Here is a 21,985-nt window from a genome sequence, read left to right on the forward strand (position 1 = left end):
ATTGTCAGCAATTTAAATAAACCTGGTTAACTGTCCGTTGGCTGTAGGAGCTACACAGAGATGCATGTTCTCTGTTACACACACACAAAGTAATGGTTTCTGTTAGGAAGTGTTACAATGGAAACCCTTAAAAAAATTGAGGGGTGATTTTTGCCTTTGGCATTCATGTTATTGCTCAGAAATGTGGATGTAAACTGCAACTGCAGAGGTTGTTTATATTGCCTTGGGAGTGTTTGTGTCATGATTTAGATTCCAGACATTTCAACATCCAAATAAATCTGTTTAGACTTCTGAAGACAGAGTAAACCTCTGAAAAGAAGAAGAAGGGGCAGCTGAATTTGAAGTCCTTTTCTTTCTTTTTTTTTTTTGGTAGCTTAATCTGTAAAAGCTCAAGGACCAATGTTTTCAGTTTTCCAAGGGAGAGGCCAAGTTAAGTTCTTCAGGCATGTGGTTCAGCAGATAGTATATGAATATGTTTATGCTTCACTTGCAGTCTCAGATTAGTGCAAAAACATGCACAAGTTTTGTGTTTTTATTATTTTGCCAAAAGAACATAAAAACACGATGCTGTCAAATTAGGGATCCTGTCAGGTGAAGCACATAGAGTAACTAAAAAGACTACAGAAACAGCCTGGAAATGAATACATTGAACCTAATATTCAGACATCTTGATTTTTTCCCCCGCAATCCATCACTTTACATCTAGAGAAATCAATTCATTTTAGTAGTATTTTTGTGATAAATAAGCACAAAGTAGTGCAACTGCAAAGTGGTGGGAAAATGAAACAGATGTGAAGGTTTGTTCAAAAACATTAGTGGGGAAAAAAAGCATCAGGACTATTGAACACAACGAAATATGTGGCAGAAGATTCTCTTTTGGCCTGAATGCAAAACTCTGTGTGGCAGAAAACAAACACCAATAAACATAATCCCCAGAATGAAACATGTTGGTGGGATGCTTCTCTTCAGCAGGGAGAGGAAAAGCTGATCAGAGTTGACCGTAAGCTGGATGGTGGTAACCCTGAAAGAAAACCTGTTAGAAGTAGCAAAAGACTTGAGCCTGGAGTTTAGCTTCCAAGCAGGACAACAACCCCAATGACCCGAACCAGAGCGATGAAATGGCTTAGTTCAAAGCTGGAATGGTCTAGATCAAAACCCATTTGAGATTCTCTGGCATACTTTTCAGAGATTTTTGTTTGTTTGTTTTTGTCTCTAAAATTGTAAGTCGTCCCTCATTTTCTTTTCACTTTACAAATATGCATTACAGCGAGTTAAAATCCCATTTATATGCCATATTGACGTTTGTGCTTACTGCCTGACAACACGTGAAAAAGTTCAGATCCTGCAGATCCTTTTGGAAGGAACTTTAACTTGCATGTCTGCAGCTCTTCAAATGCTTGGGTGACATCATTGTAATATTTCTACCTTATCGCGTTTGGTTAGAGTTTGCTTTTGCATCTGACTCAAGGTCCTTCCTCTTATTGTTTCAGTATGTCAGGGGCATTGTTTGAATGAGGTCAACCATTACTGATCAGGCCCGGGGCCAACTTGACTTCAGCTGATTTAATTGAATCAACAACATGAGTCAAACTCAAACAAGCAGAGACTTTGCCTTGACAGCCTCATTACTCCACATTAAGAACTCATTTCACAATGCATTGTGACTTTGGGCTTGACAAATGAAATCAAATAAGTGAGTACATGTTTGGAGTGCTGCTCTTGGAAGGCTTTGACTGGAAATGTTCCAGCACTGTATATTTTTGAGTAGAGGAAAGCCGCCCCCCCACACCCCCCCCCTAGCCCCCAAAAAAAAAAAAAAGAAAGAGAGAGAGAGTCTCTCTGCTGTTTTGTGTATGTTAATATGAATGCCTTCTGGGTTAAAATGTTCCCATGTTTGCCATCTGCAGTAATGGAATGACATTCAATGCCATTTTCTCTCTTAAATGGAATTTTTGTCAAAGCCTTATGAATTCAACCTGCCTTGTCACTCAAGACGTAGACATTGCTGAGAGGAGAGAAAATATGCGAATGAAACCTTTCACTGCAGATTCGAGCTGTTAGCTGCGAGCCCACCAAATAACGGTGCCATTATTTTGTCTGCGCCGCAACAAACAAAGAAGGCTTTCTTGTGACATGCCAGAAGAAGTGGTATCAGGGAGCATAATGGCTTACATTATGTATATTAAGCATACTACAATGTGTTACTTATAACTTGGCTTTTTATCAGCTCAAAACATCAGCTAGATTTCTCTATCAGGCATGCTTTCTTAGAAAGAAATTGGCAGCTTAATCAGAAATTGTTATGGGGAGGAAAAAGACTACAGAAGAAAAAAAAAAAAAACCTGCGTACCAGGGCTTCCTACTCCTACAGGGAAGGAAATGTTGAGACTGCAAGCACTGTGCAGTGGAGATATGGCAATGTTTGCTCAGGGCTAGGTATCAGGCACAAAAACAAACATGGCCGCCCTTAATGAGTCTGTTTGCCTGCCAAAGGTAAAGACAGCTGTTGTCTCTCACCACAATGGAGCAGGCCTCAGTGCCACAAAGCAACAGAGGAGGCTCTCTGCGTCCCCTTAGTAACGCTCCCCCACTCCCCCACGTGAGCTCTCAAGAGGGAACTTATTAAGTCTTCTTTACAGATAAATAGAGTAAAATGTGCGGCGCTTTAATGAGGCCTGACTGTGAAACGAAAAAGGTTTATTAGGTCTAGAGAGAGTCGAAGTGAAATTACGTGTAAAGAGGGCGACATGGCGAAGGTGGGACGTATAACCCACAATATCAGCATTTTAGAGTTGAGAAATTATAGGTTTTGATAAAGTGGAACTCATGTTTCAGACGCCTTACTTACCTTACTATATTACGTCTAGGCTGGGGGAATAAAAAAAAAAGCATCTGGTGTGGAGTAACCTTTCAAACAAGACACTAATGCACATGAATACAGGTGGAAAAAAACACATTTCAAGTGAAACCTTGAAAAGCACTTTCCCTTGCTGTGAGAAAATTAATAAATTCTTCCTCTACCTGTCCAGCCAAATCAGCGCTGACAGCTTTCCTCTCTCCACTGCTAATTTTAGACGAACGAATCTAAGTGGGTTGATATAAGAAGCATTTTGCTGTGAAGAGGGAAGGAGCTGCAGAGATTAAAGGTTCAGCCGTCACTTGCATCAGCGTTGCCTCTGCTGATGCAGGGCCCAGCCCAGCCTCCACTTTCTACAGAAGTATAAACAGAATGGGAACGTCCAGCCATCATACTCTCCAATCTTTCTTCCGTAAACCAAGGATGCTTTGTGCAAACCAACAACTGGACAAAAACAAAATACCTTCTTAAGATTCTGACTGGCTCAGGTTATCAAGTATCTGTATATGCTGAAAGATAAGTCTTCCTTCAACATGGTGAAAAAAGCCAATCGCAGAGGAAGAAGCCATTACTCTTTACCCTGAGCATCCTCTGCATGAGGCTGTTATGCAACATCTGCTGTAATACAGAACGCTACAGGAGACCTTCCTGCCCACAGCCATCTACAACAGCGCTGAAAAATTTTTAGGATTTCCCCGGTGTATTATCAGCATGGCAGGCTGTAAGGATTTACTTGACAGGCAAAGCTGTTCATTTATTTCAAGCAGGGTTTTTTATGCACCAGTAAGAGAGATGGTAAAGACTAGTTTATAGCTGATCCGTTGGAATGGGCGCAAGGCCGGGGACGCGCACCAACCCCACCGTCTGCGTGCGTTGGCGTTGAGCAGCCCTCGCCTTTCCACTCAAACTGGACAATTTGGCTCTTTTTGAGCAGGTTTACCTGTACTTGCGTTTATGATCCCACAATGAGGGCTAATTTTTGGAGAATAACGCACAAAGGCAATAGTCAAAAATAAAAGCCTCACTGCTTGATGGGCTCATGCACGCTCAATGCAAACCGTGACTACGGCTCAGTTTGTGGTCCTGCTCTTAGAGGTTTGCATTGACGTGAGCACCTACATCTTTGTGAGCAAATAATAATGTGCGCCATGTGCATTTACATCTCAACATGCTCACTCGGTACATGTTCTGGAATGGACGGGACACATGCCTGACACATGCGCTCTGTGTCTGTGCTTGCAGCTTGATAAAGTTAATATAAATGAATCGCACCGATCAACCATAGACAGTTATTTTTCATTTAGAGTATTCCCTGTAAATACTCCATTTGCTTGGATAAATAACGACAAGTTACTACAAATAAATCAAAATACTGCGGCAAGCTGCACCACGTTTCTGTGTATTCAGAAACCTTCATGTTATAAGTACTTGCATTTTAATGAAATAATATTTAATTAAGCACAGAAATACTTATCATCTTCCATTTTAAGTTATATTTATTTTAATTTTAAATGTGAACCAGGACTGACCCAATGGTGCTTGGGTCAAAATCTGATTAAGGGCCCCCACTTCTTGTTAAGAATACCACCACCACCAGTGGTGTGTCAGACGGGGACATTTTTAATTTGCCAAGCTTAAAGTCAATCAGTGATAATTGGTTCTTATTTGCTGAAATGTATTTGTGAACAAACCCAGCTCAATCAAAGATTAAACTCACAGCATCAGATTACATCTGTGGCATTTTTACAAAATAAACCCGCCGGCCCCTTCAGATCTTAAATTTAAATATTAAACAACTTAAAATGTATTCATTTAGCTATGCTGAAACTATTAAATCAAATGCGATAAGAATGTCATTCTCAAAAGACAAATGTTAAAATTCTGGATCTAGAGTCTGTGTTAAAATTCAAGCATTTATGGGGTCCCTGGAGGTCTGGGGCCCCTAAGCTATGGCTTTGCCCACTTAGTCAGAGAATAACTAAGATCCACTGGTTGATTATTTAGGATTTAACTGAAGTTATTTTAATTGTATTTTTCAGACTATAGTTGTGTGTTTATGTACTATCAACAATGTCTTACAATAATGTATAAAAACCTAGTCAATGTTTCTAATTTTCTGTCAACTTTTAACATTTTTTAACAAAAAAAATGTTTGGTTTTTTTTTGTATATTTTTGTGTAGGGGCGCTTGAACTCCTAGCATCAGGCTTAGTAAGTTTTCTGGAGGATACCCTAAAATAGTATGAGTTGCAAATGTACCGAGGCAGGGACAAATATCTCAAATTTTGGAAACTACAATAGTGTACGGCGGTGTCACAGAAGTAAAGCGCGACCCTTATATGGATGCTTTAGTCAGCAGCCGTCACGGGTTCGAGTGCCAGCCCGATAACCCTCGTCAAATGTTTTTCCTCTCTTTTGCAACCTGCTTTTCTGTCTGACGACTGTTTTGACAGTCTAACAACTGTCAAGACCACTAGAACCAACAAAACCTTAAAAAAATATACATATATATGTTACCAACCTGAAAAGCTGTGAGTGAGCAAGGGGTCTTGCAAACCTGACTCTATTACACAAGTTCTGCGTGGAGGAATGGGTCAAAATTCCAGCTTGTAGAAGGAGAACCATGACGTTTGACCCAAGTCATAGGATTTGAAAGAGTAATAAAAAATATCAAACAAATTTTAAGCACATTACTCTGGTATTCAGAAGCTTTATTTACTGTTCTTTTCTTATTCCTTTATGGGTTGAAATTAGTCATGATTATGCATAATTCTTCTATGTTCTGTAAATTACATTATTGAAATGAACCATATGGGACTTTTTTGGGATTTTCACAGGGGTTTGCTCTGTACTTTTCTATTATTTAGTGAGAAGCACAGAATCATTAACATCAGATTGTGGTCGCAAGAAAAAGCTGAAAGTAGTGTTTCCTGTATGACAATTTCAAAGAAATGCCACAAGACTTAACCATGGCAGTATTGTAACTGGGGTAAGAATGAGATCTGCAATCTTTTGGCTTGGCTGGCATCCGCTGCCCTACATCCTGACATTAATATTATGCATGATACATCACAACTCAAATGCGCTTCGTTTTGCAACTTAATCAGAATTTTTACAATAATTTTAAGATAAGGCTGTAAGCACTGTTAACTATGCTTCGTTATCAGTTCTAATTTAATTTGGCTTCTTCAGAAATATCACAGAAACAGTTTTAATATAATACTAATCACTTTGTGGCAATGAAAAATAACAGATCCGACGTACAAGGTCATCGGATCTGTTATTTATATAACCTAAAAAAAAGATATTTAGATTATATATTTACTATTGATTCTGTAAATGCACCATTAAATCAGCTCTAGGTCATTTATCAGAGTCATAAACATAATAATCTCCTCTCTATTGGTGACTCACGTGCTTTTGCATTTCCTGGCTTTCAGCGAGAGGTTTTAGTCACGTTGTAGCATGTTGGCTATATGAATCACCATATGCTGGAGCTGCCACATCCATTATCGATGCAGGGTTCACATAATTCAACCATAAACCTCTGACTTGTCTGATGTCTCTCCCTCACTTACCTTTTCTGCGCTGTCAGTTACTTGACACGATGCTGACGTGACAGATAAACAAAGGAGGCAAGCGCAGGGTAAACCCCGAGCAGAGTTGCTAGCTTACTCAGTAAGGCTAAAGAACGTTTGTAAGAAGAGGAAAAAAAAAAAAAAAAAGTGGGATTTTCCAGTGTAGGAAATCTCGTTTAGGGTGTTTTCACATCTGATAGTTCGGTAGACTCGACTTGATTAGAAACCGAAATTGCAACATTTGTTACATTTTCAGCTGCCGCAGTTCGCTTTCACACTGCACTGTGTCAAACGGACCAAAGCCTTTGAACAATCTGCTTACACTCCAACCTGTGGTGTTGCTCCACCAAGAACCACTGAAGGAAATGCCCCCAAACCTCTGAAAAAGACACTGAGCACAACTTCCTTCTTCACAAAATGTAAACAAAAATGGAGTTGTGACAGATTTTAGAAACATACGTCCATCTGACACCATCCGTTTGAGGGTCTTTACCTCCTCTTCACTCCATGTCTGACCACGAGCCATTTCTCCCACTAGCGCTAGGCACATAATTTGTTTTGGTTTTATTTACCCAGAATGCCTGGGTATTCTGGGTATTCTGTGTTGTATTCTGTTTCCGGCTTTTGTTGAAGTCTCCAGTTCACTTAGCACTCAGAGGGAATACATTTCGGCCGTTTGTATCAGCATTCTCGTTGTTTTGATCACTACTCATAGCTTTTGGTTCACCACGACAGATCAATGCAGATGTAACACCAATACGCTTATTAACCTCCTGCTCCATTTTTCCCCTCATTCGTGAACAAGACCTGAGATATTTAAACTTCTCCACTTGGGGCAGGACGTCTTCCCCAACACAGAGAAGGCACGCTTGAGGCCATGGTCTCGGATTTGGAGGGGTTGATCCTCATCCGGGCCGCTTCTTCAGATCATGATCTGATGAAGCCAACAGAGCCACTTCATCTGCAAAAAGCAGCTGCCATCCTTCAAAAAAATGGATGCCCTCAATAACACTTCATCCACCTAGCCTGCTGGCGTTAGTCAGAAGGTCTGATGGCGCAATGCCGCATCCTGGCTTTTGTCAGCTGTGGCTACAATGCAGTAACTTGCCGTAAGCAGAGCGTGAGTGTGTGGGCGAATGGAAATAACTGATTTCATTGGAAAGCATACCTGAGAGTCTTGAAAAGTGCTACGTAAGTCTGTTGTCATTTTGTTTCAAAGGGCAACCGTCAACCTATGAGCACTGGTCCAGTGTTCCACGACCAGAACTAAAATCACTCTGCACAAGTAAACTAACATTAAACCAAAGGTGAAGTTCCTGAGGTTTTTTGAGCGATTGCCCCGAGGAGGGAGCCAATGAACATCTCCACGATGTGAGGAGGACTGAGATGCCTGTTTCCTCAGTCTCCTGTGTTTGCATTACGTTTTTTTTAAACATTGAGCCTCTTGACAGTCATTTGTCAACTGAAGCAAGTGGCGATTTTGGATTAACCAGACTCTGGCGTGTTTTGAGTCATCAGTATGCGTTATCAGGTGCTTGCTGGTTGTAGGCTTGTAAAGTTTTGCCGTATTTAAGGTTAAAAGTGGTTTAATCAGAGATTATTACTTAATAACCTTGACTGGTTGTTGATTGAGAACGAAAAGCCAATTATCATAATAGGATATGGGGCATAATGATGGAATTAAATGAGTGTGACAGACACACAATAGGCCTGCTCTGTCATCGCCTTAGCCCAGCACGCTTATTAGAATTAATCTGTGCTGATTAAAAATGCAAATGGCTCTTAGTCATTGATGGAGTTTACATGTTTTTATAACATTTAACTGATTTAATTACATGGAAAATGAAATGGTGGAATGTGCAATTGATTTTTTCTTTCAATTTTTATTTTTTTATTTTTTTTATTTTTGTCGTCACCCTCCAGCCGATTTTCACTAAGAGATGATTACTCTCCCGTGCCAGGAGAAGAAGGTAATGAGATTAGTGCTTTTCATTTTTCTGTTTTCTCCCTCCATCTCCTGCCTTTTCAGAAGCTGATGGTTTGGTTCATCGAACCAAACAGAGCTGCTTCATTGTTATCAGCAAAAATAAACCTTAACACTTTATCTTAGTGGAAGAAGTACCAACTGCGCTATGTGGGCTGAGGGTGTCACAATATTTAAAGTGCTTCCTTCTACAACGTGTCAGAGAAACAACATTCTGATTCTTTCTGGTGTTTGTTTTCATACTCGGCTCTGTGGAGAGGGATCTGAGGCCTTAGCAGACGGATTTAATTGTTGGAGGTGTATTAAGTTGCTGCACTGCCTGAACCGGCATGTCATTTAGTGTGACGCGCTTTCATGCTCTCAGTTTGACTGTGAGTCAGTTGTTTCTGCCAAATACAAGTTTATTAGATTACCTGTTGAGGAAGGCAGCAAATGCACCTGAACTGGTCACGCATTTTGCTGCAACCTCTCCCCATGCATATATAAGTATATATATATATATATATATATATATATATATACACATATACACACACATATATATTTATATATGTGTGCGTGTGTGTGTGTAAACTAAAAGTGCTTATTAATTTGTCATGCGGACTCATACATGGACTGATGGTTTTACCCGTGCTCTCTGTGTTTTTGTTTGTGGTCGTTAGAACGTGCTAGCATGTGGTGGACTTCCTGTAGGGGAAGGAAATTGATTTTACTTGTACCTTTATTTGAGGCAAACAAGCAACATGAAATGCTCGGTTTTATGCTGCTAAGTAACTGTATGCATATGTTGTGATAATTTCGGTGGCGCGTGGACATCATGGGGTAATATCAGCTTTCAATAGCAAAAGAAAAGTGACTCTGGAGGGAGCAGAACATTTCAGAGCTTGTTTTTGACATTGCAGAATGATTTTCACCCCTTAAATTTTCTTGCCTTTGTGTTGCATTATTTTCAAAAACCTTAACATATTTTGTGGGATGATAGCAGGAAAACAATATGTAGTCATCAAAATGTCCTGCTTAGAAAAATCTGAGAAGTGTTGGATGCATTTGTCCCCCCACACTCCCATTTACTCTTCAAACATAAATAAAATTTACTGCAATAAGTAAATATAAACAAATAGCATATGATTCATCATGAAGATCAAGGAACACAGTGGAAACTTCAAGCACAAATTCGTTTGAAGCAGGGTAAAGTTAGGAATCTGTATTTTATACTACGAAGAAGCTGCTGAAGTCCACAACCAAAGTGGAAAAATGTGTAGTCAGGACAACCATGCACTTTGCAAATCTTTTTTTGTCCTTCAAGGAAGAGGGGGGAAAAAGAAACCGATTGTTGAAAGAGTTTCATAGGAGTCAATATAAGCAGTACGCCAAAAGCCATCTGGAGAACACACCAAATATGTGGAGGAAACTGCTGTGGCCAAATGAAATGAAAATGAGAATTATGTGGCTGGTTTGCAATGTGGCAGAAAACCAACATTACACATTATCTTGAAAACACTCCGCCCACCTTGAAACATGGGGGTGGCACCATCATGCTGAGGGAAGGATTTGTTCAGCCAGAAGAAAACATTTTAGAGGCTGGAAAGGACTTGAGAATGGAGCCAAGGTTCATCTTCCTGCAGGACAACGAGCATAAGCAAATGGCTAGAGGTAAAGGGTGCCTATCCAATCCAAGCACATCTGTGTAATATAATGGTCCAGGCCTAAACTTTACTGAGAATCTGTAGCAAGATTTGAAGACGGATGTTTGCAGATGCTCTTCAACCAATCTGACTGAATTTAAGCAACCCTGAAAAGAACAATTTACAAATATTTCTGTAGATGCGTAAAACTTAAAAAGACATGCAGTCCCAAAAGACTTGCAGGTTTTTTTTGTTTTTTTTTTTGAAGAGTTTCCATAAAGTTATACGTTTCTGGGGAAATGCTGACAAATGCACTCCACACTTTTCAGAAAACCATTGCATAATTCTAGTATCCTTTCTTTTAACACGATTATCCACGCTTTGTGTTTTTCTGTCAACATGAATTGAAGTTTGAATGGCGTTGCCAAAATGTGGAAAAAGTTCAAAGTTGATGTCACCAGTATTACATTTATCCAGCTGTGGCTTAGAAATTTAAGCGTCAGGCTTTGCGATTTTGACGTCATTTTAAGAAATCATTCTCATTTAAACAGTTTTTTTTTTTGCGAGAGGGCCGAAGACATATAGACCTAAAACTTTGTGTTGGCAGAACGGGTAGATCAATTCCAACTGTGTCCGGACATCAACTGGATGTGTTGAAATGGAAAGTATGCGATCGATCTGTGTGCATTAGAGCTCTACAGTAACATAAGTAGTGAGTGGCGGAACAAAAGAGGCACTGTGTGTCGCACAAGTGAAGACACGCCGCACAAAGAGGACAGCCAGCTCCGCGCAGCCTGTTGGCATTCCATTGTTTATCGTCTCGTGTCTAAAAGTGTATTTGTGTTTCAAGAAGGAATCCCACTCATGCACATCTGGAAATAATTTTGGACAGTTTGGTGTGCGCCGGCCTAATTGCCCTGCAGATGGAAAGGCCAATAAAAGTGGGTTATAGTAAGGTGCTGAAATACATGGTAATGCTAAGAAAATCCAATAACGCCTGTCGCGGCACAGAACATGAAATACATTTCATGTAAAGTGGAAGGACTTACAGTATATGACTAAAAATTCAGACTTTCCTTGCTGATATTTCTACTATTCCAAGTCATTCCTTCCCTCAAGGGACAAAACACAATTACTCTATTGTGTTGTGTAGTACAGTATATCACATTCTGCACATTTCAGCGAGAGAGAGAAGGCACAGTGCCGTATTGTTGCATATGGCATCATGATAAATATACTCTCGAGTATAAAGAGAGCAGGAGAAGTCAGTGTCAGAGCACGTATTAGTGCAGCACATTGGACGGATGACTGCATCTTAAACTAAGTGCTAATAGTCTGATAATGGCATGACTAGATTCTGCAGCAAAAAGAAAGGCAAATGTTTTCAGGCAAGAATTGCTTCATTTTTTTTTCTTCCCCCTTCAGTTAATAAACTATCAGATGCAAAAAGGTAACCGTGAAACACGTCAAGACCTTATTGCCTTGTAGATGAAGTCAAAGATCTCTGACCACATCTGAGGAAGCAGCAGTTAAACAAACGGTGTCAGTACCTTTTCAGTAACTGCAACTGTACCTACAGACTGATGACAGGAAATGTGGTGGTATCAAGGAAAACCATGAAATACCACATGGAGAGGTAAAAATAGGCCACTTGGCACGAGAGATGGTAAAAGAGGGGGAGGAGGAGAATCAGAAAGAGAGGAAAATTGGTGCAGTGTCTTCTAGTGGGGACTTTTTTCTCTCTTAGACCCAAGATAAGAAACTTAACAGTTTGGTAAGTTGTTAGATCAATCTCATTTTCACTTGGTGGTTTCTGTGCAGAGAAAAAGAGAAGAAAAAAAAATCATTTCCTCTTGTTAAACATCGAATGAAGAATGAACCCTTCTTTGTTTTGAGTTTACAGTTACAGCACCTCCTACCACCTCTGACTTAAAAAGGCTTCGCTATTCAATCAGTTACATGTAAATGTGTTAACACCTCTCACTTCTTCACATTGTCACTTCGATTACTTATAAATGCTTGCCTTGGAAAAACCCAAAGTTGTAATCAGAATCATAGCCACTGCGGCTTGTGTGACTTTGATTGACCACACTGTGTATTGGTCATTAGTCATTAGGAATCTAAAGGAACTGTAGCAAAAATGTTGCATAGTTAGATACCAGGCTTAACTTTGCATATGTCCACCAGTGCTGTGCTTAATTTAGTTGTTCTTAAACACTTATGTACAAAACTGGAGATCCGCCTAACTAAGCATTTGTGATAATTTCACTTTGGGACAATGTTGTTCTACTCTTCCTTGCAACGATTTTCGAGCATGACCGGTGTTGAGAATAAATAACTGTCTTTTTCCTTCTATCTCTTTTGGCTAGTTGCAAAGCTAAAGCTAAAGGAAATGACCTGATAGAAAACACTCTCAAAACTTGGGTTAAAGGATATGACACACTAAGGAATGCCCTAGGTAGGGCGCAGCTTAGATAGAGGCTAACAAGGGAATGGAAAACTTTTGTTTGATGCCATTTTGTCCTGCTAACTCCTAAAGCTAGCATGAAAGATGGACCAGCTGTATTTTGGTATTAATAAATGGAATTCATGAATTCAACTCACTGACTCTTCTTCAACCTCATGCATCAAGAACTTAGCATAAATTATCAACACCAGCTTGATTATGGTTTTCCAAATGCACCAGATTGAATCAGAAGTATCAGACTTTGAAAAAGTCACGTTAAACGTTTTAATTAATTTTGCGGTGTAGAATCTCAGAGGTGGACTTGCTTATGTTCTTCAGTTTATTGTTTTGCTAGTAGAGTGCAAAGTTCAAGATTCGTCCAGATCCTGAAGCATCAAAAGAGCTTTGAGCCTCACATTACCGCAACCCTGTTTGTTCATAAGCTGTGCTAGTTGTTATATAATTGTCCAAAGATGTCTTGCCAGTCCACAGAATATTTGTTTTTGGCAAATGTGAAGTGGGCCTTTTTCATGTTTTTTTTTTTTTTTTTTTTTGCTTGGCATTGACTTTCACATAGAAAATCTTTAATGATTGTTGTTTTTGCCCAGTTTTTTCTTTTTCTTTTTTTTTTTTTTGTTGAACCATGAACCCTCTTAACTTTAACTTTAACCAAGGCAAGTGAGGCCTGTAAAGCTTTTGCTGATCTGAGTTTTTTTTTGTGTGTGTGTGACCTCCAGGATGAGTCTTCAGGGTTCTCATGGTAACCCTGGCACTTCTGCGGAGGTTCACCACTGTTTCTTGTTTTATTTACTCGTGTACAATGATTCCCACTGTGGTTCACTGTAAGACTCCAAGTCTTGGACATTATTTTGTAACCCTGCCCAAACTCGTAGATGTCATATTGTTCTTTCTTTGTTTTTATCTAGACTTGAATTCTTTATACTGTGGCGTTAAGTGTTGGCTCTGAGATCATAAAAACACCATTTGCAAGCACATGCAATATGTTCAAAGGGTTGATGAAAGTTTTTTTTTTATATAATTTGCCATGTTTCAGAAAAAAAAAAAACAATATTCAAAGAAGCTTTTGTGTTTTTGAATGATCATTGTGTAGACAGGCAGAACTAACATTTTGCCTTTCTTTGTATAACCAGGCACAACATACCAATAATCCGTATATTCCAAGCCGTTCAATACCTCCACTAGCTTTCTTTGAAGACATTTTAATGGTCAAGTAGCCTATCTCCAAACAGCAAACTTAGATAATGGCCTTGGAGGAATTAAAAATAATGTACAGTCATGCCTGCCCTCGTCTGCATATCGTCTCATTCATCTGGGCTGCTCATTAAAGGGTAATTACCTGTAATTAGTGAATCATGTCGCTTTAATGAAGACGTTGAAAGCTGCCGGAGCCAGAAGGGCTGCCCTTAATTCTAAGTGATGTTCAAAATTAGCGGCAGACAAGAATTCAATAACGGCGGACAGACTGATGAAACGCGAGCACGTTCTTTCCTGTGCCATTGACGGCACGTGTAATGTTTATTTTTCTCATTAATCTTCAGCACCGGTGCCATCAACACCTGGCTCTGGAGGGCAAGTACGTGTTACTGTATCACATCAGGCTGATAGGCACAATGCTGGATGAAGCTGTGTGTCTAAGAATGTGTGCTACCGGGTGTGAGTGTATCGCTTGCTGTAATGTCTGCATGCGTGTGTGTGTGTGTGTTCCCTGGCGGCATGGTGAGTGTTTAATCTGGCCCGGTGGCGTGCCGTTGGCCCGGCTAATCACAGTGTCTGTAGGAGTGCGCTGAGCCAGGGGAGCACGCCGTCGCTAACAGCCCCTGACAGACTCATTAGAGAGACCTGGCACTGAGTTTTGCAACATGTGCGTGCGCGCGTTACAAACACAAACACACACACACACACACACACACACACACACCCTCATGCACACACACGCACACTCTGTGGGAAAGACACCGACACACTGGGAAAAATTCACACACATCCACGATTTTTTTTTTTTTTCTTGTGTTCTTCCACTCTCATTCATATAATTATCCAATAACTGTGTCTGTGTCTTTCTTTCATATGCACACACACGCACACACATTTACACACATTTACACGCACACTGTGCTCTCCACGTGTGAGACAAGGCAGGCAGTGACCCCTCGCAGTCGCAGCCCAAACACAGACAAGAGCTGAGAGGGCATCTGGAAAAAGAGAAGGGAGGGAGGGAGAGCAGACTGTGGGAAAAAAATCAAAAAAGAAAACCACGAGAAGGGAAAGTGGAGGAGTGAAGTGCAGATAAGAAAAGTGTTGGATGCAGCGACCCCTCCCCCCCCACACACACACTTATTCATATTATTTAAATAGACAAATGGCATTTTTAAAGGCTAGATATGTGCAATCAGGAGATCGGGTGCAACCTCCTGGAAACCATAAAAAGATAAAACAATAAGTAAGCTGTGCTGTGTGACTGTCAGTTGTATTTGCATGTAGTGTAAAAAATTTGACAAAGGTTAGCAGTCTTGTCTTTCTGCAAAACTTGGCTCTTGTTTTAAAGGGTGCAAATTAAACATTTTTTTTTGTTACAATGACATTTAGGAAAGCTTGACAAATTACTTAAGACATTCTTGGCTGGTACTTGCAACAAGGTTACTCGCACCTCGGCTGCAGCAAGCATTAGGTTTGGCTGAATAACAGGTGAATGCAAAACAGGTCAATATGTAGTCGAGTGTAGGGCTTGCCAGCTGTTCACTCTCTCTCTGTGCTGCTGACACACACAAAAACACACACTCATGATGAGTTCATGACCTGCATAGAAAAATATAGACAGTGAGACACATGTACAGTAAACAAAACCAGAAATATGTACTTCATTTTTTTTTATTATTATTTGAATGCAATTTATAATAGCATCATGTCATGATTTTTTTTATAAGAGAAAGTAGTTTGCTGCATTTGTAGCAGCTAAAACCATTCAGAGTTGTTTCACACGCTGTCTACAGATGTCACAGGAGGCGAAAACAAAGAGCGAATATATCCTAATTAAAAGCGTCACTTTGTATCCAGCAAGTCCAAAATGACTAACTCCATTAGACAATCGTTTATACACCCAACATGTCACCATCTGGAAAATATGAGACATATATTTGCACTCTTAATCCTCGACTCAAACCAACACCAGGGGGTTTTGTTTATGAACAGCACAACTTGACTTTGGGCAGATTGCTCAGAACAAAATAAGAGAAGATGTTAGTGTGTGACGACTTGCCATCTTCAGATAATAGAGAAACCTGCTATTAAAGTCATTTACTGTCAGAGAAAATTACCTTAATTTTTTTTTTTTTTTTTTTGGTAAAACAAAACAGAAGAACATATTTTTATTCTACTTTCTGCAAGAATTAGGCTGATCACAACTCTAAGAGTTATCAGTGGTCTATTTGGCTCTGAGATGTGCCTGTTTGGTTTTAGTGACAAAATCACCACAGATATTTGGACTCCTCTCCTTACTGTCTCTCTGGCTGAAAGCTTTGTTTCAGCCTTGAACTACCACAGAAGTCACTGTTGGTTGGAGCTTTAGTAGTGCTGTCTTTCTCACTGAGCTTGGTTCCTTGTCTCTTACCTTGAACTTTGGTTTTTAAGAGTGGGCACCCTTTGCCTCACTAAACCTTCAGTGTCCGTTTTGGTTTAGGAAAACAGTTACTTGTGGTTTAACCCTCGTCTGCGTAATTTGTATTGTGGCTGATCGTTTGCATCCCTTTACCATTGTAGTTATTGTTCAATATTGTTATTCCTGAACTTAGTGTCCTGGAATTTGCTAAATCCTAGAGCAATGAACATTTTCCTAGATTTGTTTATAACCATTTTCAAAGTCTGAATTTTTTTGATAGAATAGCAGTACTCCACCTTTTTGCATTTTGGGGACTTAAGACAACCGAGTTGTGGGATTGTGAGCTTAATTTGCAGCTTTTGAGTTGAATGGAGGCACTCATGTGGGCACATTTTAAGGCAAACCTCTAACCCACTGCTGCTTTTTGTGGCATCTTGAAGAAAAACAAACAGAAAAGACACTAGGAAAGGGGTTGTAAAGCCACAAGTCTGGTTCATCCATGGGTAAAATTACCAGATGCCTGGAGGTGCCACGTTCATCTGTTTAAATAATTAAACCCAAAAATAAAAACCATGGAACTATAAGCCATTGTATCCTTCTGGAAGAAGATATGGTCTGTGTCCCAGGCAGAATTGTGTTTTGGTGAGAAATATCTGCATCAAGCTAAAAACAAAAGACTTGAAATGCTACCTAAAGCTGGTGAGATAGTGTCCTTTTTTCCACAGTCCAATTAGGAAGTTAAAGCTTGAAAACAAACTGGTCATTCAAATGGACAATTTCCCTCATCGTGCTAGCAGATTACTAGATATATAGCTTAAAAATTAAATGCACATTGACTTGAATTTCATGGAAGTTGGGAAAAATACCTAAAGACTCTTTACTCGTTATTCTGAACTTTAGCCAATAAAAGTAATTTTGGTAATCTTACTGACTAAAACAGGAACATTTTAGTTGTCTTAAATGGTCCGGCAGTCCACATCTTTTTATGCAGGCTTTGTAGATATCTTGTTTTAACTGTTAATATTTATTTATGTTTACTTGAGAAAAATTTCTTCAAAATTGTATATAATAAAGGGATTTGAATCATCTGCAGCAAGCTCCTTGTGGCTAGAAGTGGAATTACATCTGAAAAAAAAAAAAAGAAACTTTCCCTCTTAATGCAGCCACTTATATGTTTATGCAAAGACAATATGACAGCTTTAGCACTTCCAAATGGTCATTTAGAAAGAAGGGGGAATCACTTAAAGTCTGCCGGTCTCACTGTGCATCCAGCTTGCAGATGGATGCTCTTGGTGTTCTTTGTATGTGTCAGTTTCTCTCATGTTCACAGCAGCTGTTGTCCTTCACTCTCATACACTAACCTTTTTGTCTTAAACTGTAATCTAGCCTGCTGGAAGTAATGGGAATGTGTTCTGCTGACAGCCTCGTTTCACCTTAAAGTCAAATAAACCTGTGTTTAATTCTCCCCACCACTCTCACAGCACAACAGGCCAAATCCTTCCTCTTTCGCCGGTCGGTGCAATAGATTCTTTGCTTTCTTTCCTCTTTCCTCCATTCTTTCTCTCAGTCTTGTTCAGTGCAAGGCTGTGAGATTGAGGAAATGCGATGTGATGTATTGCAGTGAATAATGTATTCTGCTAGGATTGTACAGAGCGCGTGGAGCAGATGGCAGCAGGTTGATCTCAATGTGTGTGTGTGTGTTTAATGATGACAGTGTGTATATGTGTAACTTGTAACTGTGTGCATGTGCGTGCATGTGCGTGTGTGTGCGCACCCAGAGTGGGGGAGGGGAGCGAGGAGAAGAAGGTAGGGAGGGGCGTTGGGGGTTGGTTTATGTGTGTGTGTCTATGTGAGTCTCCTTTGTGAGATAAAACATGCAAATGGTGGATTATTTTAATGCATTTTTTTTTATTCTAGAGCCTAAAGCCTTAATCCGTAAAGCAGTCGAAATGAAAATAGTATATGTTTTCTTTCAAACTCTCTCCATGAGTCTTTTAATTTTTTTTTTCTTTTGCACTATTATCGGAATCTGCCTCCACCAGCTGTCCAGGAATGGGATACATTCCACTTTAATTTGTGTCCGATATAGTTACAGCTCTGGACTCATGATTACATCTGGAATGGACTTAAGCTGGCCTGAACTAATCTTTTGACTTTTCTTGACTGATTGGTGGGGGGGGGAAGCAAACTTAAGGAGAATAAAACTGAATGCACACTGCATGTAAAATATGCACATTTACTCCAGTAAACTTACCTATGTGAATGTAAGAACCCCCCCCAAAATAAAAGGCATACAAATGCAACTGCTGCAGGCTTGGCATCTGAGCTGTAGCACTGCTGCAGCATGCTGCACTATAATAAAAGCAAAACATGCCTTTATTGTTTCTGACAACATTACAGATAAAAAGCACAAGTGAAGCATCAAGGACCTGCTTATTGGCTTTTACCAGTAAACTGTTATCTACCAGGGGGGATTCTGAGAAAATTAAACATAGATTCAGTCGATGCAACAAGAATCAGAAGATTTAACATCCCTGTTCCTCTCACACGAGAGAAGTTAAGCAGAATAGAGTAAATGTGTTTAAGTATTTTAGAGAGCTGATTTGTCTCCCTGGGATGGTTGGTATTGTAAAACATGGCCCGGAGCAATTCATTAGTGGTAAATAATTGAGAGGCTCGGGATAGTGCGAAGGTGAAATGGCTGTTATTATTTTATAGAGTTTGTGTTCTTGGGGGCTCTTCAATTTAATTTTTATTAAAAATGCACAAGGCTCCATGTGAATGACTCATTCGAAAGATCCACAATGGCTGCTAATGACTATCTGTCCTTCGCTCATTGTTTTCAAGCTCAATGAGAGCGGTCCGCACGCCATTATCAATTCTGTTGCTGCTTCTTTGTTCAGCTCTCATTTTATGAAGGCTGTTACTTTATTTCACGAGTTCTGCTCTTTTTATTTGAGGCAGTTAAGGTACACAAGCTTTCTCTTCAAAAAATATGGCAGTGAAGATTAGTATCGAGCACATCTTGGTAAATATGAAATAAAGACTTTCTCGGCAGTTGCTTTTGTGAGTTAAACTTACAAGTGGAAATCACTTGTTCTTTTTATGTTCACATACTTTTTGAGAATTTCACCGTGCATCTATTTTAGGCCTTCATCGCCATGCTTTACTGTTTGTATGTTGTTTTTGAAATGATGTGATGGCCCATTTCCCATCCATGCACTGCATGTGCGATGACATTCACAGCATTTTCGGTTTTGGTCTCATCTGACCAGAGTGTGTTCTCCCACTAGTTCATCGGGTTGTCCAAATTTTCTGCATCAAACATCAAATAGGCTTTAGCACTGACTTTTCTTCAGCAGTGGAATGTTTTACACCGCGAATGTGCAGAGAAACCGCGGGAGTAGAAAGCATTACTTAATGAGGAAAATGCAAGTTACAAAACTGTACGTTTACCAATGGTGGCATGCTTCTTGTTTGATATTTTGGTAAAGAGGAAACCTTTTTATAGGTCATAAACAGTGACTAAATCACCTAATATAAATTTGACAGGTTTGTTTCCTAAATCCTGTCAGCCCTAAGTTGTTTTGCCTGACTTTCTTTGTCGTTTTGGACCTTATTTTTATTTTTTTTATGTTTTCATTGGTTAGTATTAATATCATCCCACCTTACACACAACAATTGTTGCCTTATTACTTTCAGTGTGAATTACTTGAGTTGTTACTGAGATCTGGTGTGAATATCAGATCATTAGCTCCATTAGCAAAATATTTACTGAGAAAAGCTGTACAGTATGCCTTAGTAAATATAAATAATGTTGCAAATAAATGAAACCCTACGAGTCTTTAGAAGTCCTGTCAAAACAAGCAAGTCATGTTGAAGTTTTATGCTCCAACAACTCATTCAAATGTCTGTCTTATAAATGTTCATTGAAGTAAAAAATAAAAATGCTTTTTGAGGCCCTCATTTGGACAAGCTTTTGCTTCGTTGTCATTCATTGTTTAGTTTTTTTTTTTTAGTGGTCATATGAGAATGCAGGTTCAGCAAAGCCAAATTCTTTTCTTGAAAAAAAAAAAAAAAAAACCTTTCACCTTTTCGTTTTGGTTTTCCGGTGATGCAAGTTAAAGGCCAGCAAGGTTTTATTTAACATCTACACCCACTCGCCACCACGTGATAACCAAGAAATGGGGGAGCATCTGAAGGTCTAATTGGTTTTTCTCAGCACTCTGGGCTCTGTAATAACATGATGTTTTTAGCCTGTGGTCTGTACTGTGGGCTTAAGAGCTGTTTGTCCTTAATAACCAAACTATTGAGAAGTCTGTAAGATCTTTATACTTGTGGGTGGACTGTTCTTTTTAGTCATGCTTGTGGTAAAACCTAAAGGGCTGACAGTTAGACCTGACTAAATCAAACCGTTTCCATTTTTGGCGAAGTCAGGCCGTCTCTCGACATTTGGAAGACTGCCTACCACGCGTCCAGCTCACAATGCAGATGTTTGGATTTATGAGAATGACGTGACATTTCAGCAATGTTTTCGGGGAAAACTTTTATTGTTGTATTTTCACATGGCATAAAGGTTTCAGAAATCACATTCTGCATTTTGAAGCAGGGGTTTCAAACCTGCTTCAAAAACCTGAAGCAAATTATTGAATTACTTCCTAATGACCCCATTATTAATTCAGACTTCACTTTGACAAGAAATGTGACATTTTCATCTGCAACAAGATCTCATTACATGCCTGGCAACTATACAGTTGTTAAACAAAACAAATGATTAATTTTCTTTACAATTTGGGAGACTTGACATTAAAGTTTTGTCATTGCACTAGGCGAGGTTCACTGGCTTGCCTGATTTGTCACTGCAGAATATTTAGCCTTCAGTAAAATGGCACCTCATTCATTCTAACAAACATTTCTGATTTATTTACTTATTTTTTTGTTGTTAAATAAAAAGCTATTTTTTAATTGGAAGCTGCTCTTCAAGTAGACTTTGTTAACGAAAATGCATAAGCCTGTTGTAGACTTTAGTCCACTGCTGGTTGGAAGATTACTGCACAAATGCAGTTTTTGTTTTTGCATTAATTGTAAGTGTGTAAATATATAAGGGATGATGTGATAAGTTCAGCACATGAGATGAAATGATACTCAATACTGGCTTTTCGTGAACAAGACAAGATTTTGTTAATAAAAATGTGGTTTGTGTGTTTTGCACAGGGTAAAAGTTTTACAAATCACACACTGTCTGCCGTCTCCCTATGGTTCACAGTTTGACCCGGTTAAACTGGAAAAGGCTTTTGTACATCAGTCAACAGGGAACATTCACCAGCCATTGTCTGCTCTTACCACATGGTGTATGTTTTTTTTTTTCTCTTGGGATGTGTTTGCATTCATACTCTGACAATAAAGTATTGCAACAATATTTGTTGAATACTTGTTGGATACCCTAATGTCTAACAAAGCACTGAACATTTTATTTTTTGTGCTTTTGCAAATACAAATGTGAACAAATCTCAAATAATCTTTTTTAAAGAGGTAGGTTAGTCCAGTTCAGTGTTGCCTGGTCTAAAATATGTTGTATTTTGATCTGCAGAGGATCAAATGCTGCACAGTGGATGGTCAGAATTGTTTGACACAACTTTCCTCTTTGCTGTCACAGTTTCTTCTTGTCAGGTATCTGATATGTCGCCTCGCAAACAAGTGATTGAATGCTTTCCAATGGTTAGGTGCTTTCCAATGCTTTCCAGCAAGATGGAAAATAAAGTCTTTAAAAGTTGACCGTGTCAAATACAACAGGAAGAAGTACTTCCTTCCATACTTCTAAATAAATGTTACCTTTTGATAATATTAGATTATTTTAAATTTCCACAAAAATAATGGTGA

General features: G+C 39.3%; 1 protein-coding gene across 3 annotated transcripts in view; it reads left to right on the forward strand.

Moving 5' to 3' along the window:
• LOC103138940 (TOX high mobility group box family member 2-like) overlaps positions 1–21,985 on the forward strand; it is a 101,402-nt gene that overhangs the window by 18,870 nt on the left and 60,547 nt on the right. The window lies entirely within an intron of this gene.

The sequence above is a fragment of the Poecilia formosa genome, unplaced genomic scaffold (assembly GCF_000485575.1).
Source record: "Poecilia formosa unplaced genomic scaffold, Poecilia_formosa-5.1.2 Scaffold56, whole genome shotgun sequence".
Lineage (NCBI taxonomy): Eukaryota > Metazoa > Chordata > Actinopteri > Cyprinodontiformes > Poeciliidae > Poecilia > Poecilia formosa.